This window comes from Pseudopipra pipra, chromosome 1 (assembly GCF_036250125.1).
Source record: "Pseudopipra pipra isolate bDixPip1 chromosome 1, bDixPip1.hap1, whole genome shotgun sequence".
Classification (NCBI taxonomy): domain Eukaryota; kingdom Metazoa; phylum Chordata; class Aves; order Passeriformes; family Pipridae; genus Pseudopipra; species Pseudopipra pipra.
In genome coordinates, this window is record NC_087549.1 from 50293091 (window position 1) to 50320312 (window position 27222).

General features: G+C 37.9%; 1 protein-coding gene across 7 annotated transcripts in view; it reads right to left on the minus strand.

The window, feature by feature from the left end:
• DLGAP1 (DLG associated protein 1) overlaps positions 1-27222 on the minus strand; it is a 414143-nt gene that overhangs the window by 282468 nt on the left and 104453 nt on the right. The window lies entirely within an intron of this gene.

Consider the following 27222-nt stretch of genomic DNA (forward strand, 5'->3'; position numbering starts at 1 on the left):
TTAGTCATCTGGCACATAGCCTAGATTTCAAACTTTCAAAAATTAGAGCACAATTAAACATACCATTCCAGCAGTAGCGTCATGACACACAAGATTTTCCACCTGCAGCTTCCCCTCAGCTGCTCACAAGCCCCTTCCTGTTAGACTTGACAACTCAACTGCACCTGTAGCCACTCTCTAATCCTGCCCCATCAAATGCAGTTTAGCTTGAACTCTTTTTATTATTTCTTCATTATTTAAAACAGGCCTTTTTTGAGAGAACAAGGCTGGGGAGCAGCCAAACTTCATAAGCATATTGGAGTTGATTTTACTAAGCATCATCCAAACTACACACTCCTCTGAATGACAGAGAAAAGCTGCTACATCAGAAAAAGGATTAATTACTTGCAAGATAAAACAAGAAGCAATTACAGATAACATGATCTCTCATTTAAGGTCTTCTTTTAGACACAGAATCTCTGAAATAAAAACAGATTAATTCATTGTCCCTTACTGTCTTTTTAAAAGCTCTTTTGAAATACTACACTATTTTATTTCATTGTATTGAACAGGTGTTACATTTTACAAAGGCTGAACAAATTTACAGTCTACCAAAGTAAAAATGAGCAATTTATCATTTATGAAGCGGATAATTCACAGTCCCTTAACAATTTTTTAACACTTTGATTCTCCTGCACTTTGGATTGAAACCTATGTGCTTAATTCAATTCAAATTATCTTTTATGCCCGTTTTTCCTGTAATCAAACCAAGTGTTCCAGTTAAAGCAAATTACATATATATTAATGTTTTGAAAGTTATTTGTAATATAATTATATTAAAGATGCAATTATGAATCTTAAAATTTCAAATTCATGCTGCATGTTGAAATAGTTTATCTGCAACAGTCATGAAAGGGTAAAGATATAAATATATCATGATTTCATAAATAGAGCTTTTGGAGATATTTAATGATAATCATATTCCCTGCATGTTATATAATCAGCAAAGTTGTTTTTTTTCTAACTATTTTGAGATGTTTATTTTCTCTTGAATTACATATCCAGTCAGGAGATGGCTACTAATTTCTAGTAAATTTTCCCCTAGATAAACACAGTTGGTTTAACATCTTTTAAAAACTACTGCTGTTTTTGCCGGTTATAGTCCACATCTGAAGGTGTATGAAAAGCAAAGGAATTTCATAAGAATTCCCCCAAAAGCTGCCAGAAATTCAGTTTTTCCTGTGTAGAGTTGGATACAATAAAAAGGTGACACAACCAGCAGTGAAAATGCAGCCGTTCTTGAACTCCTTTTTCAATGAACCGATGAAACAATGCTTATTCACACTCGGCGCTTCAGGGAAATACTAATAGTTTCCTAAAATGTAAACGGAAGGAGGTCTTACCTTGATACTATCTGAGTTTGAAGTTGTAAGTATTCTGACATGACTGTGACTTCCTTAGCGTGAGAGAGAAAGCCAACATTCCCACATTTCAACATGGATGCTGAGAATATAGAGCTAGAAAGACCTCTGCAATAGATTATCACATCTGACACGTTTAATCAGTTTTGACACACAGCCTCCTCCTTTTGCCAGTCCTAAAAAGATTGTCCTTGAAAGGGCAAACAAACTCTGGACTTCTGAAGGAACAGAGATTACTGTAAATCCAGGTAAGGGAGCGTATCTTCCCATAGGCCATCTTTTCTTTTTTTTTGTGTGGAGAAAATGGAGAAAAATTGCCTGTCGCAAGATTGTGTGCTCAGATCTGTCCTATTTTAAAGCTTTATAAATGCAGCAATTCAAAGGACTGTTGCTTATAGCAACAAATAAAAGATAGGACAGATGGAGAGGGGAAAAGCATTACTGCAAACCCATCATTGTGCTTAGCAAATTTACACCCTGAGAGTATGTTGGGGTTTGATAAAGGAAGCAAATGACAAACATTAATGGTGCAGTAATGAAGTCAGTGCAGTTGCTGGTCAGTGTTCACGTATCCTAAGTCACCCTTAAGAGGCCTTCTATAATTTAAACACAGGCACTTATCTCTCTAAAGTGTGTCTCAAGCCCATGGACTGATAAGGCTTTTTTCTTTTAGTGCAGCAAATAAATTCACTATCAACTAATTACCTCACTGTGTTTCATTTTACTTAGAGATAAATATTTCCAGGCATAGAGTAGTAAATATTACCAAGGAAAATAAAAATGTTCTCACTAAAGATCTGCCTTTCAGTAAAACCAGAGCAAGCTGAACAGCTATGATTGTGCCAGCATATGATTTTCATATGATAGAAAATAATATATTATATAATAACTGCATAATCATTACCTAAGAAAACATGAATTTTCAGTGATGGCACAAACATGTTTTCAATTGATCTACAGCAGTAGACAAGATCTGACTAACTACAGAAACAACCTGACGAAAGCGTACTCATAATTTGTTTGAGATCAACAGCAACATCAAAGGATCAGAGTTCTCCATCTACAGTTCTCCACCTACTGGCAAGTGAACTGAAACTACCCTCTTTTCATCACCAGTAATTTCTGCTGCTAAGACAAGGAAAATTATTTTTGGCAAATTCTTATGAAGAATTGATTTTTTATAACCACTCTTATCCCTGCTGTTGGTACATCTTTTCTCTCTTCAGTAATACATCCACAGTAGTCCTCAATGTTTATTCTTCCACAGCAAAGTCCAATACAGACAGTTGTTACTGATTCCCTCTCCCAACAAACCCACTGGTTATGCAAACTGGATGCATATTTTAATGAGCTGTTAGGCTGCTTCTGCATTGCCTACCAGCATCAGTCTTGCGTGTCAAACCACCACATGTTTAAGCTGAGTTTGCTTAAACAATACATAAGAACTCAGTCATCACAGGAGATGGGGCACCTCTAGGAATATAACATAGTCTCCTCTCTCCTAGCAGCACTGGCTTAGGCACACCAGTTAAAATAAATTTTGCACACAAACTCACATAGATACAAACCTGTTTTGTAAATAGCTTAATTTTTTAACATAATTACAGAGTAGAAGCCATTGTTGACAAGATGTGTCACCCCGGAAAGCCAGTGACAACACGTATCTTGCAAACTGGCATGGACTGTTATGCTAAAATTTGTGAAAGGCAAATTTTTGCATGTTTTCAGGAAGGCAGATGACTACTCTGGAAGCACTACAAACATGAAAAACGACTGCTTTCACTCTGAAATACTCTGAGCGATGTAGGAACAAGGAAATATAAAGCAAGGGTCATGACTTTGGTACCAGCCTGGAATCTGGTGCATGTGACATCAACTCTTATAGGTTCCATGAGAATTTTACAGGCCTGTAAGAACAGAAGTGTTGGATGTAAAGATAAAATACAAAGTATTTTTGCGCTTGCAAAAAGAAGTCATGCTTCATTATGCAGCATGTGTTCTTTAAAGGCATTTATGACCACATGGATAAAAACGATCCATTCATCTACTCTGCTGAATTTCCACTTCGATTTTCAAAATTACTCTGACAATGTTCCTCACAAAGGAAAAAACAGGGCCACTGAATTTTGGTGCATGAGGTCTTGACAGGCTTTCTTTGAATCAGTCTGCAGGGAAAGGCAGGCATGTGGTTCAGGTCAAGAACAACCTTGGTATCTGTTGAGTCTTCCAGTATCCAGGCACACTGGTTTGAAGAAGTTTCTCCTTCCAATTTAGTGCATCTCCTCATCTTCAGTGCTACTATTTTTAATGACTGATAGGAATGCTGTTTAGTAACACCTTCATAGCACATGACTGTGTCACCATAACCATCAGATTTGTAGGGAACTAGGCATGATGCTGTAGCTGAGTCCTTCTTTCCACAATGGATTGGGAAAGCCTTTTAGACACTGGTGCATATGTATCTTTTTCTCACAGTTTTCACTTGGCATAGACCCCTCAAAGAAAAAAATGAAAATTAAAAAAACAAGCTTTCATTTGGAACAGTGACATGCTTTCTGCAGGAAGAAGAAACATAGCTTCAATCTAATTCTAAGTCCTTTTCACCGGTGTGAAACAGCATTTTGTTGGCTGATTCAATTTGTGGTTGGAAAAGAGAATTCCATGTAAGTTTTCTGCAGAGGATCTTTACCATTTGTTTGCCTCAGCAAGATTCTATCTTATTGTGCAGTTCAGCAACTTCAAAATAATTGTTTTCTATCCATTCATTTGAAATTTTGGATAGCAGCCTTATTATGACAGGATGTGGATTTTTCAGTATGAATAGAGTATTTTGTTAATGTTTATATCCAATAATTTAGGAGCCAGCTGCTCCATAAATAATATCAAATCATCTTCACCATTTGAAAGACCAAATAACCTAATATTAATCTTGTGGATTCATCTCAGAGAATTTTGTTCACCTTTGAATGGTTACTAGCAGTCTGAGATAAAAAGTACATTTTATAATCCTTCTCTTTTTACAGTGTTTCAAGCTTTAAAAGTTTTGGTGTACAACACATCTATCTAGGTTTCCACATTTGATAAATGTACTCTTGCAAAATCCATTTACCATCAAAGCTGTTACAGTACCTGCGCACATTTAAAAGTTCTGTTAAACTATTTCATCAATAAATTATCAATTATCAAAACAGCTCTTTTTAGGCTCAAATTACTGGAGAAATGGCTAAATGACCATAGAAAAATATTTTTTTATATTTATTTTCTCCTCTCTTTATAAGATGATGTCATTCAGTATGCTCAGGCCAGATTTTGGCTTTCTCATTACCCTTCAATCTGTTACAGGCTAGAGCCTAAGTAAAACATCTGAACAAATGACAAAACTTCCCATAATTCTCAAAAGTGACAACTATCACAGTGAAGTCACATCATAGAAGAGGCTCAAGAAGAGCCCTGCACTTGCTATGAGATAAAATTTGCCTGTCATGGAAGACAAAGAATATTAATAGCTTTTTGCTGTGTGCTTAATGAAATACTTCCCAGACTACTCACAAGCTCCTTTATTAAGAACAATAACCTTTTTTTTTTTTTTCCTGAGATCAGTGCACAGTTTTAATACAGAACACCTTATCAAGTGAAGTTTGTTCTATTTTTGTTACTCCAGACAATAAAACCTACAACAGTAGTGATTCAAATATAAGCAATTTTCAGACATAAAAGATGACTGCAACTATCATTCAAACAAATTACCTTCAAATCAGCCAAGAATTGCAAGAATAGTTCTTGATTTGAATAACATACCACTATAAATTCATCGTGATGCAGTTAGATCTTAAACACAAAATGCTTTAGTACGAGAAAGGACATCAACAACAATCAGGTCACAAAGTTTCCTCAGAGAACCCTAGGTCAGTATTGATGTTATTTTTGTTGATCTCTTCTTTTGTTTCTTATAGTCAGAAAAGAGGAAATGAGGGACAATTTATTACGATTGTTTTACAAAATATTTGAGAGTGATCATAGGGAAGAGTTACTGACTCTTAAGTTTCAGTTATAAACATAGGAAAAAATAAGGAGAAAAAAACATTGAACACAGGACTGAGTCTGGAAATAAGAGTAGAAAAGGAAAAAAAATTACATTAAGGACAAAAACCACTAAACACGACAGCAAGGCTAGAAATAAGAGTGCAAAAGAGGAAAAACGCAGACTTGCTAAAGGTGTATAAAAGACTACTTACATCAACATTCTCACTTTTAGAATAGCTTTGTTTTCTGCTGGGCTTTTTAATGGGTCTTGAAATATTTATGATCCAATTTGCAGAGTCCATCCTCAGTTAATGAGCATTAAGTATCATAGTAGCAACATACTACTGCATGACAGAGTAGTTCACCTGGCCTGTCACCATAAAAACTGACCTAGAACTCTTTGCAAGATGGCCATCTGCAACACATCAGTTGCACAGCAGACATTTCCAACATCTCAAGAGAATTTACAAAAGTGTAAGAAAGCAATTCAGGAGTATTTTTCCCCCTGTACTATTAATAGTAGTAACATGAGAATGTTAGTACAGCCATTTGGCAGCTGTACTACCATACTGAAACCTGTGATATTAGGTACTTTACATTTAATTGCTTGCTGTTCTCAATTTCTTTTTAAAACCAAGTTCATCTTTAAAGCTGAGTGACTCAGCTGCTCCATTGAAAAGAGTTGTGTCCCTGCCACACATCTTGTCCTGTAAAAATAAACTACAATGATAAATGTTTCTATTTAATACAACGCTCCTTTAACCAGGAGTTAATTGGACTAATATCTTTCCCTCATTTAAGAGAAAGCTATGCAATGTTTCTTATGATCTCCCCTTTTCCATCTCCAAGATTTCTGACTTTTAGATTACACTGAGAATTTCCCTGTGGTTGCTAACAAGGTTGATCACACGCCAGGAACTCATCCTCTGCATGCAGGAGTACAGATTAGTTCAGTCTGACTATGCAGGCAAGCACTGGTCAAGACTTTCACTTAATCTCCCATGACGTGAATGAAGAAACACACCAAATTAGCTGTGTGGAATGATTGAATCACTACAGTTGAATGATCACATGCCAGCACAGAGCTGCCACAGAAGCTCAGGCCAGTAATGAAGCTTTTCTGCTTTACCAAATCAGTTTGGGTTTCAGGTCAGCTTTTTTAGCATGGTTCAGAAGCAGGAACCGAGCCCACATGAAGAAAGAAGAAAATGCACTACTTCTGCTTGCTGCTTCTTAAATCTAATTAAATGCTTTTACAACGGGTACTAAGGGTTCACTTCTTCAACATGATCCAAACTCTATAAGGAAATGGGTTCATTTGCTTTTAATCTACTGGGGTAGCTGCTTGCAAAGCTGCTTTTTAATTTCATATTGCCACAGAACAAACAGAACAAGCTGCTGCTTAATGTTATCATAGAGTGTAAGTACTAGAAAGTGCTTCTAGAGAAAGAAATTAAAATGCTAAAATAAGCACCATTTAATTCCAAATGGTAAAGTTTTGTATCGTGGTGTCATACTACAGAAATGAAAAACCAAAATTTCCAAAATAAAGAAAGCATGCCTGCTAAAATGATGACAATCTAGCCTAGAATCTCTTCCTAAAACATTTCATAGTGGAGCTTTTAACTCAAGTTGGCTACACAAAAACTGAAGCAACCTACAAGCTTTAATTCCTTTTTAAAATCATGGCCAACTTTTTATTTACAATCACCATGGAGATGTAGCCTACAGAATGTAATTCCATTTCACTTAGCAGTATCTGGGAGACAAATTGCCTATTTTACCTTCTCCAAATTATCATAAATGCATTCACAAGTTCTTCAATGCATTATTTCAAGTTGATATGCTGGCTCAGTAAATACATTTCTCCCTTATGGAATTTCTTCTGAACATTAAATAAGTAAAAGAAAGCATTTCTCATTTATGAACATCAGCTATCAGAACAAATTATGATGAGCTAAATGCTCATGATGTGCACAGAAGATCTGAATGACATCCTTAAGGATATATCTGTGACTTTTTATAGAAGATGCAGCAACTGGGAAAACTTCATGCGTCAGAAAATCAGAATTTTAAATGATTCAGTAAACCTTTTTCACCATTAGAAAGACCAGCATTTTAGTGACACTGAGCTGAACCTTAAATACATAATGAAATCCAGTTCAATTTGAAGCAGGGAAGATGATATTATATACTAAAACATGGAAGCATGAGTGGAACTCTGAAAATCTTTAAATACAACTGTGTTATTAGGTGTGCAATGGCACATGAATCTGACAAGGACTACTCTGGTTCAAGGAGAGCAGACTGAAGGCAAATTTATATCATCAAATTGCAGCCTCTGTTACAAATGGGCATGACAGTTCCTATCTACAACTGATTGAGAGCTCCTTAGTGTAGCAATACTCATGAACTCTGCTAAATTTAATTTTTATTTCCATTTGACAACAGGCAGGAAAGCACCCTGTCAGTCAGCTTTTAATAGCCACTACCTTTCACATTGCAAAAAGTCATTCTAGATTTTAATTTCTTTTCCAAAGCTATTTCAGAAAACATTTCAAGATGGAATAATAATGGAAACAGCTCTGAATTGCATATGGTTTAGTATGGTAGTAAAGGGGAATTGCTACCAACAAAGGCATCAGTCATAGCCCCACATCTTTTGGGAACTGACTTAAAGGGGAAGATAAGAAGCAATGTTCCAGCATAACCAAACCCCAAATTTGCCTCATTTCAGGGTTCTGGTTACATTTAGTATCACCAGGAGTGGTGTTTCCTATCTAGCTTAGTCACCATTTAAGAGTGCTTCTTCCCATGGAAAGCAGGATGTGGCAAGCAGAGCAGGAGGAAAGAAGCATTCTTGGTCTCACTCAGCAAGATGCTGGGACCCAGCTAGAATGCCTTCTCATATCTGGGAAACAAAGGAGCATTTCTACTATGAATTATAGGATCTCACCTTCAAGACATTCAGTCACCTTAACTGCCAAATGTTTCAGTACTTGTTCCTCAGTATGAATGGCTTTTGCTCATCTTTTTCCTAGGCAATAGGCCATTACTGAACAAAAGACTTGGCATGGTAGACAGGAAATATAATCACAGCTTGCCAGAAACAAGGTTGTCCAAAATTGATACAACTCCCTTATTCAACCTTAATGTTATATTCACAGTAATTCTTTGATATTTTTATTACCTATAACGGTAAACAGCATAAATCTGGACAGCTTTGTAATAAGAAACACAACTCTGATAAGCAGTTTCTGTTCTGATGATATCACCTTTGTAGTGTGTGGTGGGGGGAAACAGTTTTTCCCCTGAAGTTATAAAATGGTAAAACCCCCACGGGGTGGTAACCCTTGAGGTTTTACCCAATGAGCGCTTCTGCAAAATATAAACATACCACAAGTAAAACGGAAGAGAAGGTGATGTTGCAGTTGTTGTAGAAGAAGTAGTCATGTTGTAGAGCCACGAGGAAAAAAGGCAGGAGCTGCCCTGGGGGGTTCTGGCCCCCCAGCCCCCAGCTGGGGGGGGGGCTACAGGGACTTGGAACAGTGTAAGACTGGGCTAAGTACCTGTAGCTGACAGATAAAGAAGTTTCTCTACCGTAAGAAGCAGCAGGAGCAGTGGCAGAACTGCACTGACCAAAGAAATGGTGGCAGAGAGCCAGAAGAGATAAGACCCTCGCTTGAAGACGATGGGCCGAGGGGCTTGGATACCCCCTCGTGTGTACTGGCAGAGATCCAGCTACAGCTGCTGCATGGAAGAGAGAGACAGAGACGCCTGCTGCCTTAGAGACATTGGTGCTCTGAAAGTGGAAAGGATCTATTCCTTCTTCCCTCCTGGACTTTTATTTGGAGGAGAGAAGAGATTTGATCCATTGTAAATACTTTTATATCATGGTAGAGATAATTAAGATCATATATAATGTATTGTAGTATTTATTTTGTAGTCATTGTAACATATTCCCTTTCCCCCATTTGAGTCTCGTGTGGTGTCTGGAAAACACATCTCACACTGGGTTGAGATGTGGGAGGGGGTTTGGAGTAGGGAATTGGATTTTGGAGCTCTTAGTGAAATATATGATCAAAATAGCTGCATAATGTACTTTGATTAACACATGAAAAACATTCACCAGACAAAATTCAAGGCATCCATGAGACATTTCTACAACTGTGTCTTGATTTATAACAATTGAGGTTTTGACCTAAAATATTTGTGAGCTGTTTGTGAAAAATCAGGGTGAGTTTTGTCTGGGTAAAAATTGTTCCACTATAATTGATATGTTAGAGAATGATGTATTTTTAATTCAGATGTTCTACGTAAACAGCAGAGCTTATGAAGAGTTTATGAATATAAAATTAAGGATCTCTAAAATACAGGACTGCCACCTAAAACACCTTGTTAGTTCAAGATCTCTTAGTGTTTCTCTCCAGAAGTATGACATCATAAACCTGTACACTTGCAGTGCTTGCTTTCTTAACCACTGCGTGTTTCTTGTGAAGCTTTAGACAAGTACAGCCTAGCAATGCCCGATATTACTCCTTGCCTATCTCTGAAATATTATTGATCATACCTACTAATATATGCAAAAAAGAATGTAATTAAAAAACTTGCCAAAGGGACAAAAATGAGCAAATTATTTTCCAGGAAGATAATTAACTCTATTCCAGCAAAAGAAGGATAGAAATTTAGGATTTTATCACAAATAACATTTTTTAACATTTATTAAAAAGTTGAAACTACAAAAGTTTAATGCCCTTTTAAAGAGGAAATGTATTTAGTTGTTAAACCAGAATAATGGAATTGACATAATTTCAGTTAATAGCCTATTTTTGTGAAGGTCTTATTTTATATGAGTATGCAAATTACTTCTCATCTCTCTGCTCCACTTTTGCCCTCTGTAAAAGTGGGATGACAACCACATTTTGAAAAACAGACGTATTGAACCATCATTCCTTCAAGATGCAAAAGCACACACAGCCTTTAGATAACAAAGATTCTTTTACAGGATGCCCTTAACCACTTTTCTTTCTTTTTGAGCAGGGATGTGTGAAGGCTTTCCTAAACTATAACCTTGAGACTCTTATGAGAAGAGACCTTACTATTTGCACATTTAATTTCTTTTTTAATAACAAATCATGTTTATATGCTTAGATCTTATAACGGCAAAGAAACTAGCAGCATTTCAACATAAATCTATGCAAAAGAAAAAAATCATAACAGATCAGACTCATACTTTTGCTGAGTTTGTGGACTGCACAGTACAAACCCACGTGGCACATATTGAGGAGTAAATGCAGCCACAGGTGAGGAGCTCATATTGCTTATGCACATGTCATGAGTTAACTTCTTGCCTATTTCACGGTAAAAACAGTAACATAGAATCATAGAATAGTTTGGGTTGAAAGGGATCTTAAAGCCACCTAGTTCAACCCCTCTGCAATGAGCCCGGACATCTTCAACTAGATCAGGTTGCTCAGATCCCCATCCAACCTGACTCTGAAAGTTTCCAGGGATGGAGCATCTAGCACCTTTCTGGGCAACTTGTTCTGGTGTTTCATGGTTCTCATTGTAAAAATCTTCCTTATATGTAGTCTAAATCTACCCTCTTCTAGGTTAAAATCATTACTCCTTGTCCTATTGCTACAGGCCCTGCTTAAAAGTATGTGTCTATCTTTCTTGTAGGCCCCCTTTAGGTACTGGAAGGTTGATCTAAGGTCTCCCTGGAGCCTTATCTCCAGGCTGAAAAACCCCAACTCACAAAGACTGTCCTCACTGGAGAGGTGCTCCAACACTCTGACCATCTTTGTGGCCCTCCTCTGGACTTGCTCCAACAGGTCCACATCCTTCTTATTCTGAGAAACCCAGAGCTGAAAGCAGTGCTCCAGGTCGGGTCTCAGGAGAGTAGAGGGGAAGAACCACTTCCCTTGACCTATTGGCCACACTTCTTTTGATGCAGCCCAGGGTACAATTGGCTTTCTGGACTGCAAGCACTCCTTGCTGGCTCATATCCATTATTGTCCACTAGTACATCCCAGTCCTTTTCAGCAGGACTGCTCTCAATCCCTTCACCCCGCAGCCTGTATTGAAACTGGGGGTCGCCCCAACCCAGATGCAGGACCTTGCACTTGGCCTTGTTAAACCTCATGTGTGCCCACTTCCTGAGCCTGTCCATGTCCCCTTGGGTGGCATCCTGTCCCTAGGGTGTGTCAACCACACCACTCAGTATGACATAGTAATGTCTGTAGAAATAATGGTGATTACAAAAGATAGGTGCCACTGACACAGCCATTTTCCAAGAATTTTGCAGCCTACTTATGTCATCACATAAATTACCTCTTAACTGAAAAGTACATTCACTTAAGAGTTACCTGCAGTATTTTATTTCTTACTTATTCTACACATTGTCAGGTTTCATGTACTTGAACAAAGATGTCACCCAATTCTGTTCCTATATCTACTTTCTAATTTATAATAGTGTCCAGAGCCCTGGGTGGCAGATTGCAGCACTGATAAAGCTGCAGTCAAAGACAATGAAAGAAAGTCTCAGTTTTATTACCTAAGTGTCAACAGCTACTTTCAAACCCTTGTAAATATATGAACAACCTTGTTTTACAAATAAGAAGGAAAGCCAAATGACTCAACTCTGAATCCTATTAGATACTGGAAGAGGGAATTCCTGGTTCAGCCTGTTAAGCAGACCGGCTAGTAATTCTTAACACTTTTACTGAATTTTACTATTCTTTTCCTCGTTTCTCTCCCCTATTAAGACCTGGAGTAAACTCACACAAATTTCCACAGGTTCACATAATTCACTTAGACTCCCCTCTCACTCTCAACAGTGACTAAGAATAGATGTTATTTGATACCCTTTATTTTTATGTTGCATCACTGCAATCATATGTTTTATTTTCACTTTTAAAAAGGGTTTTTAAACCACTTAAATAGAGAATTTCAGTTTCTTGTCTTCCTCATCTTCTCTCTTCTTGAGACTGTTGGGCTAAATTTATCTAGTGTTTCCAGGACTCGATGCTGCAAGGTACATTAAAAGATTCATCTGAGATCCTCAAAACTGTGGAAGAATTTCTGTAATCCCCTAATGGAATGTGACTGAATGACAATTTGTAGTATTACCAATTTTTGTAAGTATATTTAGAGATTATGTTCAAATAACAGCATTTTCATATGCCTTTATGCATTATAACCAAAGAACTCTTGCATTAGCTGAAACCTATGCTCCAAGCAGATCTCATTCCTCCTGGAAATACATGTTCCACTTGGTTATACAGTATGGAAAGTAGGGAAAAGTGCCACTTCACCTGTAGCCAAAAAAATGGGTGGAGTTGGAGTTCTGTACAGAAAAAAAAAATGCTGTGATATCACTACACTTCATCTCAACCTCTTAAAAAACATTTCATTCTATCTATTCAATAGAAACTGTACATAAAGCTACTATAAATCCATATAAATCTATTTCGTATATGACTTGAAAGAGTAAATTCCATTCCTCTGACAGAACCCTGCACACCTCACTGAGAACAAAAAATCAAGAGCTGTGTTGGAGAACTGGTAAATACTTTCATGCAAAATATGGTGAAATCCAATCTCTGCAGTTGTATTCATTCTCCATTTCACATAGCAGTGTGCTTGCAACTACCACCAAGGGCACTCAACAGAAGCCTTTATTTTGGAAAAAAAAAAAAGGTAGCATGCCAAGAAGTTTGAAAGACTTTGTTTTTCGTGTATTTGAAACAGGTGTCTTACTCCTTGACAATTTCTAACACTAACCACCTTGTATGTGAAGCACTTACATACAATGATGAATATTCTTCACATAGTATGGAGAAGAATGCAGGAAGACAGTGGGGAGGGCAATCTGGACACAAGCAGAGAAGAGGTAAACTGGAGAATGGGAACATGAAAAAAGCTAACAGTGGAAGCCAGCACGGGCTCAAAGGTTTGGAGATGATTAAGGATCAAACAGAAAGCAGAAGCAAGTAATAGTGATATGGAGTAGCAGAGAGAGATGGAAATTTTCTTACTGAGCTATACTAACAAGCATAACCAGCAGCAATGGCTCTTCCTTTCTATTTGGCACTTGTGAGACCACCCTGTGAAAACTATGTCTGTTTTTGTGCTTCCCAAAAAGACATCAGTATACTGGGTCAAGTCCAGCAGAGAGCCACCACAGTGACTAGGGGCCTGGAGCAGATGACATACCAGGAGAGTATGAAGGAATTGGTTTCCTCAATATCAAGAAGAGGAGGCTATGGATGGATGGATATTACAGTAATATTCAACATTCAAGACAGAAACAGTGTCTCCTCAGTAGTGGTCAATGTAAGGTTGCAAGACAACAGATACAAGTTTTGACAAATGATATTCCAATTAAATTTCAGGAAAAAAAAGTTAACTGTATACATCAGTTACCAAATCCAGGATCAGGTTTGCCCAGAAAAACTGTATAATCTCCATTCTTGGAGACCCTTAAAACCTGACCGTCCAAAGTCCTGAGCAACCTACTTAAGACTGCAAACTGGCTCTGTCTTTGAAACTAGCCAGAAGTCCTTTCTACTTAACTTGGTCTGTGATTCTGTGAATTTGAAATAAGGATTACACCAAAAGGACACAAAGTGAGAGGATTTGAGATGACTAGCCGTAAGACCATACTCTACAGAGGCTAAAAATGAGGATTTTGTAACATCGCGAGACTTCTGCAACCAAGTATCTGCAAAAGTTCATGACAAAACATTTGTCTCATCCCCCCTCTAGTGGCTAGTACATATAGGACCAGTCACTGCTAAAACCAATTTGTAAACTCCAGTGGCAAGTACTAGAGGAGTGAAAGATATTTATCACACATTTGGTTATCAATATATTGACATCATGGAATTAATTTTGCTTGTTTCCATCTTTTTTTTTTTAGGTAAGCAAAAGGCACCTTATATATTCTTAGCATTTAAGATCTCCCTGTGTTCCTAAAGTCACCTTAAATGTGCTTTCTCCTGATTTTGAAGTATTTTTTTCTCTGTTTTCAAATAATTTTTGTAAGTTAGTATTTATGCATATATGCAAATATGTAGATATAGATTATTACCTTTCTGTGTATGTGCATAATTTTTGTGGTCTCATATATATTTACATTTGTGTGCATATTTCCTTAGTGGACTAAGTTAGTAAAGCATTTCCAAGACCCATTTATTCAGACAGTCGTTGGTATTTGTGCATTACCAATTATGTCAAAGATGTTCCTGTATTCAGATCAGAGAAAAACCATATCATGTCTCCATGCCTAAACATCAAAAGAGGTATGATAACTAAATGTTAAAAGAAAAATTGACCAAAATGCTTTGGTCAAGAATTTTAAGAAATGTGGTACTATCTACTACTTCTTAAAGAAAGTAAAAAAATAAACATTAAATTTTGCTTTTAAGTGGGCATAATATAAAAATGTTTATTTACAGAGCTACTGTTCATTGGTAATACTTGACATACGTAAAATATTCAGGGAAATATAGAAACAATTGATGTGAATTATGCAAATATGATTCTTATAGCAAATACAAGTAAAGAAGTCAAAATAAGAAGCATAAAATGTTCTTTGCAAAAAAAATATGTTTAGCTGCTGGGCAAAAGAACATGAATTTCTACATACATGAGAAAGCCAGAGAACATTTTCCAAATATTTTGATAATAGCAAATGAAATTAAATCATTAAAGTTCATAGAAAATGAAATTACTGAGGAAAACATGCAAGAAGTAATAATTTTTACCATAGTTCCAGCTATGGTAAAAGAATGAACATTCTCAGACTGCTTGGCCTCTAGTGTATCGAAAACATCTTTCCTTGCATCTGATCAGCAATAGTAAGGCAGCAGCTACCTTCCAGCATATCAAATACCAGTTCCTTGCTCAGGAAGCTAGACATGCCTTTTTCAGCTCTTTTAGGCAGGTGAGCGATTTGGGTTTCCTAAACACAGTCTTGCATATTCTCAACTGGGCAGTTTGAATTTAGGTACCAGTCTGTCAAATGGTCCCACATGCAATGTTAGTTTTAAGTATTCAAAAACCTAACAATTTCAACAGGACAAAGCACCTGCCTAAAGCAAACGTGTGCCAACCATGTGTGAGCGGGGCCACAAACATTTCATTTGGTAGCAACCAAATTTCATTTGTTACAACCAAGGGGACAGAAAGCACTTGTTTCCACAGCACAGAATGAAAGAGCATCTTTGACCACCAGTCACCTGCCTGATAGCCCTATTCTCCTACCTCCAACAGGTGCTACTAATAGTTCACAGTACCAAAAAAAATGTACTAGGCATTTCAGAGAAAACAGTAAAAACTGCAGCCAGTGTTACAACTCTTACTACAGAGAATGGCATTTAACAAAAGGGTGGAAAAAAGCTCCAGGTGGATACAATTTACAAGAACAATGTCTTTATCAAGCTGCTTTTGAAACTACATTTGTTAATCAATTGTTTTAAACACATTCTTCTACAGAAGCAACATATGCCACTCCTGGTCAGACAGTGGTGCCTATGTGCATACTCTACAGTTCAGTGTTGCCATACCTGAAAGAAACTTGGAAATACAGCTTATATTGGTATCACAAACCTCAGAAGCTGCCATTCAGTCTAAGCTTCCCTTAGTAGAAAATGACGAGAAACAGTGATCTCTGTATCCTCTAAATTGTGAAAGTATCTTAAATGGGAAGAAACATACTTTGTGAATGTCCTTATCTCACCACTGCCTATACAACCACCTAAAGCAACTAGCTTTGACTAGACACTTAGCTCTTAGGTCAAGTTAAATAAAATATCCACTTTTATTTTCATTCTTCAGATTTAGATACAACTGTTGGATTAATCAAGATATAACCAGTTTAGCACCAGCTAAAAAAAAAGAATAAATTAAAGGCTATGTGAGGAGGTAAGCTTTTTCACAAGTATGTGAGAACAAAAAGTATATTAATCAATCCTGTTTTAACACCCATAGCAGCATGTCAGAACTCCAGCTACAAAAACTTACTGAAATTCCATAATGCCAATGCAATGCTGGTGATTGCCAAGGGAAGGGACACCTTTTTCATACTCTTACAGACTCCAGGAAAAGAGTTGGGATGAACAAAGAGAGGAACAAAAAATCTGGTAAATAATTACTATTTTGACCAGAACAAAACCACGTTCACTAAAAAAATATGGTATCCTGAATATTGTCAAGAACTCAGAAGATATAATGCATGAAAGTAATTTTTCAGGTCTGCTGAAAAAAAAAAAGAAACAGAGCATCCTTAAAGCAAAAAGCTTGCTTCCTGAAAAGAAAAGTTTACAGAGCAGGACACAAAGTGAAGAGTCATAGTCCACAGAGAAGCACTTCCTCTAAGATTTTTTTCTTGCATTTTTCTTCTAAAATTACAAAATTTTCCTTAAGTTTTACAGTTCTAGATTACAAAATGAAAAAAAATTATTCAGATGGCAATTGACTGAGTCACAGACCGTTAAATATTTGAGGATATAAAAAATTGGTTCTTTTCCATAAAGGATAATAGTTAATTTAAATACCATATTTTTAAGTTCTGAAATACAGTTGCATTATCAATTTTTTATGGAAAAACAACAACTTGTACTATTCCATGGACTGATCCTGCCCATTTGTATTACACAGTTCAGAATCTGCTTGGACATACATGGGGTAAGATATATTTGTTATACCAATCTCTTGCAGCTAGAACTTCTCCAGCTTTCACTGATTCGGCTGATTAGTGAACTGTATAGCATTTATTAAGCCTTTCATTAAGATGAGCTTGCCTGATCAAATGACATGAAATCAAAATCCATCTGTGTGGTGAGTCACTACACTACTTTTCTCCAAAGTATTGGTTTAGGAAAAACAAGCACAAAAGCAAATCTACCTGTGACTTCACTTCATCCATTTGAAAGGTTTCGAGAACACACCAGTAATGTGTCTACCCAAATTACTTGCTCTTGGACTTTGTTAATTTATTTATCCACTGTGGGATTCGAAAAATGTTGTGTAACTATCAGCATAATAATATCCTATAAATAAGTTGAACTGAAATATGACATTATTTGTAGTAAAAATGACTGAAAGGAAAAAGCAAAGGGCACAGAATGGAAAGGATAAAGCACTTCCAAGCATGACTTTAAGAACAGAATGGAAAAATATCTTTTTAAAACAGTGAAGTTTACGGTAATGATAAGAAAAACAAAGGAATGGGATTTTATTTCATGCTATTCCATATTAATAATTCTCTGAGTTTCCCCTGTGGAAAAATGATACAACTCTAATAAAATTATTCATAGCACTAAACCACTTTCCTTAGTGAACATGGTGTACATTAGCAGGACTTCTGGAAGAGAATGTTTCTTTGGAAGATTTATTATTGTGAGATTATGGTAAGACGATCTGGATGGCTCAGTGTATGAAATCTTGTCATCCTGGCAGAAGTACTTTGCTCATCCAAGAGGCAGACACACATTTGGAAGCAGGCAACAGAACTCAGCTTCTGAAGCTACAGGGACAGAGTCTGCACAGCATGTTAACTTGACAATAGGCAGTAAAACTGCATTAAGTGTCAATAACTAACCCCACAAGAAGCAATACATGATGGCATGGGCAGTGGAAGAGGTCCACTTACCTGTTTAACTGAAGGACAGACTGCAATAGCAATAGCAACACAAGTGAACAGGGAGGTAAAGGAAGGAAAAGAATAATGCACTCTGACATTTTTAGTGTGGCTGCTAGAGGTTTGTTTACAAAAAGAAAAAAAATCTTTTCCTATGACCAGTATCAATATATCAGAAAATAACTAAAGAAAAAGCAAACTTGCTGAGCTAATTTCACATACACTATAAAGTATGTGAACTTAAAAATAAGGTTTTTGCAGATCAGATTTTCAAACCACAACATGAAAATATTTTATATCTAGCCCCTTGAAACAGATGGATTAAAAATAACACCATAAGCTGTAGTTTAAATAGTATCTGTCAGAGCTGCAAAGGTAGTGTGATTGACTGTATGAAGAGTTACATACACTAGTTCAGTTTAGGTTTCATCACTGTAAAAAATAATACAACATATCAGAAAACACAGTGGGTGATAAATGTTTTGAGATGACCCATGAGGAAAACCACATCGCCTAATGACTTTAGGAGTGAGCCCACCTCCAAGTCACTCTGAAAGGAAATCCAGTCAGCAGCTGGATTAATAGGCAATGTGGTTCATAGACACCAGCTCCTACTCTCCTGAGCTGTTCTCTGCCTTGTTTTTTCCCCCAAAGACTCCATATACAAAGCAAAATTCTCATGGCAGACCCCCACCTGACTGTAGGCACACTGGGCCACGGGAGAAAGTGAGGAGCATGGTTCCAGAGCTCAGCCTGCAGAGAGTGCCTTTCTACCATATCTCTTTTGACAGCAGGTCACAGCACAAACAGTGCAGCCTCCCTCCATTCTAGGAGCCTGCATGGCAGACCACGGACCCAGACTGAGCATCTTGGTGTAGTACACAAGAGATAAGAGATATATATTGGATTATTGGAGATATATATTGCATATATTGGAAGCATAGTTCCAGCTACAGCCCTAAGTCCATATGCCAAGCTTGCAATTTCTTGCAGATAGGGCATGCTGAGGTGAGGGAGTGTGCACAGAGTTGAACAGGTTGTAAGAGAAGCGCTTAGAGACAGAGGCAGTTCTGGAGCATTTGCAACCTGGTACGAGTACAGTTTGTACATTAGGGATGAGAAGCAGGGCAAGCGATGTAGAGTTGGAGCAGCCGGAAGGTGGGAGGACATGAATTTAGCTGAAGAAGAAGAAATACGGAATGAGGGAGTGGGGACTTATAGAAGGAATAGCGGAAGATACTATTTTGGATAGCTATAGGGAATCCGTCAGGAAGCTGTGGCTCTCTAACACTTTGCAACATGGCTTCAAGAGCCAGAAAGTTTAGCAACCCTTACTCTGTACTTTCTATTATAAAATTATTCTTTTATTTCAATTTCACTTGCTCTTGCATTAAACTGTTCTCCTCCTGCCCCACCCTGCTTTGCATCCCACACCTCCTCCAAACCCCACTTCACTTAGAATAACTTTTCTATATAAACTAGGGAATATACTTCCCAGGGGCTTGCATACCATATCTTTCTGTAACATCAAATAAAAATGCAAAATGAAGCATTTAAATTCAAATAGTGAAAGCGGACCAGTGAAGGAATCAGGCTGCATAGGTGCCCCCAGGAACCCATGTGCTCATCATTATCCTGGCAAGTGGCAGGGGAGCACTACACTAAAGCAAAACCATAAACTTGCTTGACTTTACTCATGCATGTGCACACATGGGCCCAAACTCCCCAGTCCTATCATAAAATGTAATTAATTTCATTGGGATTTAAGTGAATTTTGTTCATTACCCAGGTATACCATGTGGTACCTATAAAGTCCCAAGTGCCAACATGTTTAAAAAACTGGTGCTATCTCAATTATTTCTGTTAAACTCGGTGCAACATCACAGTACCACACAGTGGTAACCTTCCAGTAGAGCTAAGAGAAATACAGGCTAAACCCCCAGTGCTCAGACTTACTTTCTGTATCTGAGGGAAGTAATGATTAAAACCCTTTTGAAGATCACCATCAAAGCCTATTTTGCTATTGATTGATACTGAATGTTAATAATTAAACAGCTGACATATTTCTCAGCTTCCTCTCATTGAGACCCTGTAAAAGGTAATCTATTTATATTCCACTCAAGATCTCTAGTGGTACTTTACTACCTCAGTATCCAGTAAATACTCACTAAGCTTATTATGGAGCAAGACTAATATTTCACTTGAATTGGTAGGAAAATGGCTTCTTCAGCTCCCAACAATAGCTGTTGCTGAATTTGTGAAGTGGGAAGAATCTGCGTAACATGCAAAGAAGCTACCAATCCCTTTAACAGCTTCTTTAAAAAGGAATTGGACCCGATTCATGTAAAAAAAAGTGCATGTTCAGTGGGTGGTAACTTCGATGCAGTTCTTTTATGTATATAAGGGTTAGCCAAAGTGTCTGAATAAAAAAGGAAGCCAATCTGCTTTTATTCAGGCATAGCACCATGTGGGCTGAATGTGAAAAATAGAAACGGTTTATTAAATGTGATTCTGAGAAGAGACTAATTTTCTTGTTAGTATAAATTATGGGAATAGGAGCCCAGCTAAAATGTGTAACACAATGATGTGAATCAGTGATGACTGTAAATGTGGGTCTCAAAACAAAACTTGTTTTTCCGATAGCCAAGGATTATGGTGATATGATTTTTTCTGTCATCCTCACAGAAGAGCTGTAAACACCTGTGAGAGAAATGACTGATTCCTAGTGATGTTCCAGTCCTTCTCACACTCCTCCTTTGTCACAGTGGTCCAGTGTGTGTAAGATTGCCCTTTCAAGAGTCTGCAATAATTGCGACATTAAAACCAAACCACATTTGATATCAAAGGTACATTCTTCCTTCAGCCTGTATGTCCTTGTTTATATCCATTCTGAGGCAGAATGCCAGGGGACCAATTGCAGTGGAAAATTTGTGTACTTTTCCCAGATCAAATTTACATTTGTAACTCACTACACATCTCATAAAAGGAACAGCTTTTTAAAACTGATCAGATCAAAAACAATAAAAAAGAAGCAGCAATTTAAACCACATTTAAAATTCACAGGGGTTACTGCATTTTATTAAAACAGATGCAATATGATGCACCTTAGTCATTTAAATTCCATTGCTGCAAAGGGAAGAGTCCTTTCACAGGGGATAAGATTTTAGTACAGCTTCCTGATAATTTTGTAACTGGATTTCTACAAAAATGTCAGTGAAAAGGATCGAAAAAACTTAAAATTTCTGTACAAATTACTTTTTCTGCTTCCATGGAGAAATGGAAATGAAGAGTACCATTAAAAGTGGCCTTCATAAACTGATCAACACAGTACTAGCTAGGAGACTGAACTCTCTCAGTTTCTATCTTTCAAGCTTCTTCAAGAAGTCTTTGCCTCTACCATTTTTAACAAAGCTTGTATGACACAAGCATTTGAAAAAGAACTAGGCAGTAAATAATTTTACTATAAGTCAGAAAGGGCAAAATATCTGCAGGAAGCAGATCAATAATTTATGGCTCTCCAAGTAGACTGCCAGTATCACAAGCATGATTTACACTGTCTGTTGCATAACTGACTGATGGATTCGGGTTTAAAATTACAATCTGTGGTCTGTCCTGAACATGAAATTCCAATCCAAGTCTACTATTTTGTTTCAAAAAATGATCTTTTGATCATCTCCATTGAAGCAATAGTGCAATACATGAAGGTGCACGCCACTTGTGATAGACTGAAGTACATAAAAGTATACTCAGGTTAATAACATTCTAGGTGTGATATTCAGCACATATAATTTCATCTAGCCACGTTAAGACAAGATGTATCACTACTTTTCCAATGGCAGGAAAAGGCACCCAGGCAGCAGCTCAGAGTAGATGCACAGTTTTCAGACAGCTAAAATGTCCAAATCAAATGGTGAAATGAATCTTGCTTGCAATTACTAAGAGTACTGCACTCATTCACAGCCAAACAAGGCTTTTCAAGACTAGTCACTGTTCTGAGTATTTACCTGGAGTCTCCAGCCTTCACTGAAACTCACGATGTTCAAAGCTGTCACTTCACCTCACTGGATCAATGTCATCCTGCTCCTACCAACATCAATCTCGTGTTTGACAGAAGTGTAGTCATGTCTTTCAGAATGGCTGACAGAACAGTCAAATTATTTTATCGACCCTTGGTCATTTCCAAAGAAATCTGAAGTTATTAGCCTTGGGTTTATTCCTCCTGTGTTTGCATTAAAACATGTAGGTTCTTTCAGCACTATAAACTAGTCAGTGATCCAAGACAAGCTGCATACTTCTTATATAGCTACAGTGTAAGCATGGTAAACTAAACTAAAGCCAAACTACTACTGAGTTGAAGTGTCCCTATTGGATTGAAAGTATTTCAGTTTATACATACCATCTTCTTGGGTTTACTACTTGACATTAATTTTGCCTAAGGCTATTAAGCATGTCTTCTGGCCCATAACAGACTGATTTATCCCCTGTCACACAGGGATCTTTATGGTATTAACAACTCTACTGTCACTATCTGGAATTGTGCTATGCAGAAATACAGGGGCTAAACAACTATAATGTGACTATAACATGAAATTTGAGACTTATAAAGCAATACTCAGAATTATACTTCCACGTCAAATTTCTCCACTCCATCCTGACAAGCTGAAAACTATATGGTGAAAGCTTTCCTCCAAGTCATCTGACATGAGTTATTCTACAAAAAATGCAGGATGCTCTGTTTCATTAATATTCTTAACAGTTCCCTTAAAAGAATCCTGTTGTCATATGGTATTTTGGGGAAATAGGGTCATGGGGGAGGGAATTGCTCCTCTCCTAAGCCCCATAAATCTCTCTCTCTCCCAAGATTTAGGCAGGCCAAAGGCACTTATGGCTATTTAAATGGAAAGCCAAAGCTTACGTATAGTCTCTCAGTTTCTATGGCAGCACAGCTCCTATAAAAACACAGCTTAAAAACATATCTCTCCAAGCTCACTGCCATCCCATGTACTCCCAGACATTCCCTAAACAGTGAATTTCTCCTCAAAACATGCCAGACCATGTAAATTAGTTCTGATCCCACCACTGGTAGAGTGAACAGCGCAGTGCTGGGGAACACACTCGGTACGAATGGCCAACGGATACTGCCACTGCCTCCAGCCCTCTCTCCTGCCTCTCACCGGCATCCTCACAGGGACCACTGAGGGCTTGCCAGGCAAGCAGTGGGAAGAGAAAACCATGCCAAAAAGCACACTTTCCTTTTATATCCTGCTGCCTTCTCCTCTCCCTTCGAGTGAACTGAAAAATCCATCACCCAGAAAATTAAGATGGAAAAGGCTGAAATCACCGCTGCTTTCATCATTGCTAAGATTACACAATAGAAACACTTCCTAGCTAATGGGATTTGTCAGCATCAGCTGAAAAAAATGCCTACCATGTGATAATATTAAGAAGCCAACTACCCCTGCAAACAGGAAGTGGCTTACATTATTTTTTAGTTAATTCAATGCCTTAGGCAAAGTCATATATTACTGTTAACTCAATAGATAACTGGAGCACTTTTACGGTGTTTACTTAAATTTCATGTTGCAATTAAAGTGTCTGCTTTACATAGACACCTGCCTAATCTTCTTAATACTACCTTTCGCCATTCCTAGGAAGAATTATAAGATTTGCATTTTACTACTGGAACACCTAATTAATGCAAGTAAAAGAGAATATAATCCCTAGGGTATCAGAAAGAATCCTGTATGCTTATTAAAAACTAAATGTATTAACCTATAAAAATACATTACTTCAACTGAAAGTCCAATGGGAAGGATACTTTTATAGGGTGAAAAAGAAAAGAAAAATCTGCTTAGGACAAGAATATTCCTCACAAAAAAAATTTGGAAATTTCTTTACGTAAGTATCACATCATTACGTGACAGCTTTCCCTTCTGATGCTAGGAAAGCCTTGGATTGGCAGGAGATTTGGAAGTTTTGATTAACAACCTACTGGAGCTCTTGGCAATGTGCCTGGGTGTTTCAGATTACTGCTGCTATAGAAACTCCCCTGAGTGACTGCTGCTTTTCTTTTTCTCACATTTCTAAAATGTTGGTCTTCAGGTTTTTTTTGTCCTTCTGCAGTTTGTTCCACTTAGTAGCAATTGCTGCGTTACTGTTCTACTCTCACTCAGTGAATAGCACAGCTACACAAACAGCTATCATTACAGATAACAGGCATCATAAAAGAGTTTGCCATATGCCTTGTCAGCTGGTCAAACTGATGACATGATTCTTTTCGAGCAGTCTGGGTAGTTCATAGGAGGTATATACATTTCAGGAAGCTGGCAATTCATTAGCATTTCTCTGAGTATAATACTAGTTAACATACTTTAAGGGCTGATTATATATGAATTTAATATTAGCTTAAATTGCTATGTTAAATTCATAATTCTAATTTATCCAAGAGAAAAGGAGGTAGTGACTAAAAATCAAAAAAAAATAATTTATTTTTGCAAGATATTGCCTCCTTTCAGTTCACTTTTTCAGTTCTCTTTCTTTCTTCCCCTCTCAGGATAATCCAAATTATTCTAACATGATGTGAATGAACTATCTCTTTTTCCAACACCACCAACAGACTTTAGTGGGAGCAGAAGCAGGACCACAAGTATTTTCCATTGCTACTTAATGGAAAAAAGTACTAAACAGTGAAGCAACATAGAGTGCAGTTCCTGACTGTTGCCCTGAGCATCTGACCAGGATGTGTCACACAGTTACATCAGCTACACCAAAAGCCTATCCAGGCCACCATCAGTGAAGTGACTGTGTCTTCTGTACACACCAGTTCACCCATGCACACAGCTGCAATCGTGGTCCCAAGAAGCTCAGGGTTTAGCAAGCATGGACATATGTGGACACTGACACTGTGCCAAGTTCAGTCTGTGTGTACCGCACAACACAGGCACTCGGATTCCTGCACATGAGCCCTTGAGAGGATGCCAGCCACTGCTAGGCTAATCCATGCCACTTATTCCTGGTGTCCTGCTTGCCAGAGACTGCTTTCAGTGGGAATAGGCTGCAAGTGGGATAAGCTAGTTCACCGGTGACAACAAATTTCTTGGCATTTTATTTGCACACGTACAGACAAAGTCTGATCTGACAGGGCATAGCAGGACAATAGGCTCTGGCATCAGTGGAGCAATGGATGAGCTGCCCCTATCAGACTATCTCATGCAGCTCACACCTTGCTCCAAGTGCTCCTGGGAAAAGAGACATACTAGGAGACTTCCACAAGAGGAATGAACAGTCTTCAGCTGAGCTCAGGAGAGATGCCAAGTGACCTTCCTGAAAGGGGAGGCCCAAACACAGTGCACTGCTCAGATGTGCAGATGACTGACATAGGGCCATACAGAAACCATCTCAGTCAAGTACATCACATTGGTATGTGAAAATCCTTGGGAGATTTTTGTGTTAGCTGGATGGCTGCCCATCTGTGTGGGTTCAAAGCAGGTGAACCATTAAGCAACTTGAGCTCTCAAGATGGTCCATGAAAGCAGCCTCCAGAGAGTAAGTAACATCTAGCAAATGGGTTTAAAGCAAGCAAGTGATTTAAAGTAAAGCAACATAAAATGTACTTTTTGCATTCTTTCAAAGTAATGCCATCAGAGACTGGATTTCACTGGGTCTCACCTGTTTGGAAGACTGCTAGCTTTTTACCTTGTACTCCAAAACCTAAAATTACTACATTTGAAACAAGTTGCTAGAACCATGGTTCTGAAAACAGCCTTCTAAATATTGCTATAGCCCGTCATATCCATTTCATATCTGCTGGAGCTTGCTGAGAGCCTGAAGCAGAAACTGAGATACAGATAAGTGTAAATCATCTCTACTATTTACAGACAGTATCTAGGCAAAATCCAAACTGGAATAATTCAGAAACTGATTTTTTTATCCACTTCACTGACCAAAGCTTATAAAGAAATGAGGCCTTGGATCATCAAGGTCCTTATCAGTTGCTAGATATTATGAGAAAAAAGATATACTGTTAGGATTGCAAATCTGACAAACATACAAACAATCAAAACATCCGAAAATGAAAAATTATATAAACTTTGTCAAGTAAGTTAAGGTGAAAGTAAGAGCCAGAAGTGTTTTAGCAAAAAAACCTGACAAACTCCACTCTACAAACATTCATACAATTCTAACTACGGAGATGCCTCCTGTGCTGCATATCTCCATCAGAAATCCCATTTATCTCCCTCCTGTTCTTTTGCCAGCATGCACAAAACCAGTTGGCAGCAATTTCTAGAGCTCATCTCTTCCAAGCACCTATCTCAAAGCCAGTCCAGCCAAGTTCTGTGTACCTCCAAGGATGGAGATGGCTCTGCCTCTTGGGACATTTGCTCCAGTGATTTTCCCTCTGGTAATATCTCTAAACAACTACTAGTTAGTCAGAATTTCCTGCATTTCCTTTTATCTGTGGCTTCTGGTCCTTTCACTACACACCTCTGAGAAGGGTTTGTCCCTGTCTCGTCTGTATGCTTTAGGTACATGAAGACAGCGATAAGACCTCCCATCAGCCATCTCCTTTTAACGCTGAACGAACCCAGTTCTCAGCTTCACCTTTCACAACCTCAGAGGTACTCAAGACCCATGACCATTTTGATAGATCTCTGCTGGACTCAACCCAACATGTCAATGTATTTCTTTTATGGGGGAACTCTAAACTGGTTCCAGTTCTCCCAATGTGGTCTCACAAATGCCAAAGAGTGGAGGAGGAAAGACTGGCTGGTTATGCTTGCTAACATTGCCTGGGACATGATTGCCTATCTGCTACAAGGACACACTGCAGATTCATGCACAACTGGCCGCTCATGAATACTTCCAGAAGCTACCAAGCTGCTTTTTAGGAGCTGGCCTACCAGTCTGTGCTCCAGCTCGGCATATTCTGTGACTCTGTGTTGCACAAGGTTATCCCAGCCCAAACACTGGACTTTGCATTTGCTTCTGCAATGCAACATTTACAGTCTTTCAGTAGGGTCTGGGTTCAATTTCAGTCTTCTCCAGACCACTTAGCTTTAAAGGAATATAATCACACATTGCTATCTACTGTTTTACAGCATAGGGGAGAAAAATGGCCAGAGGAAACTAATAACTTCTACTGCAATTACCAAT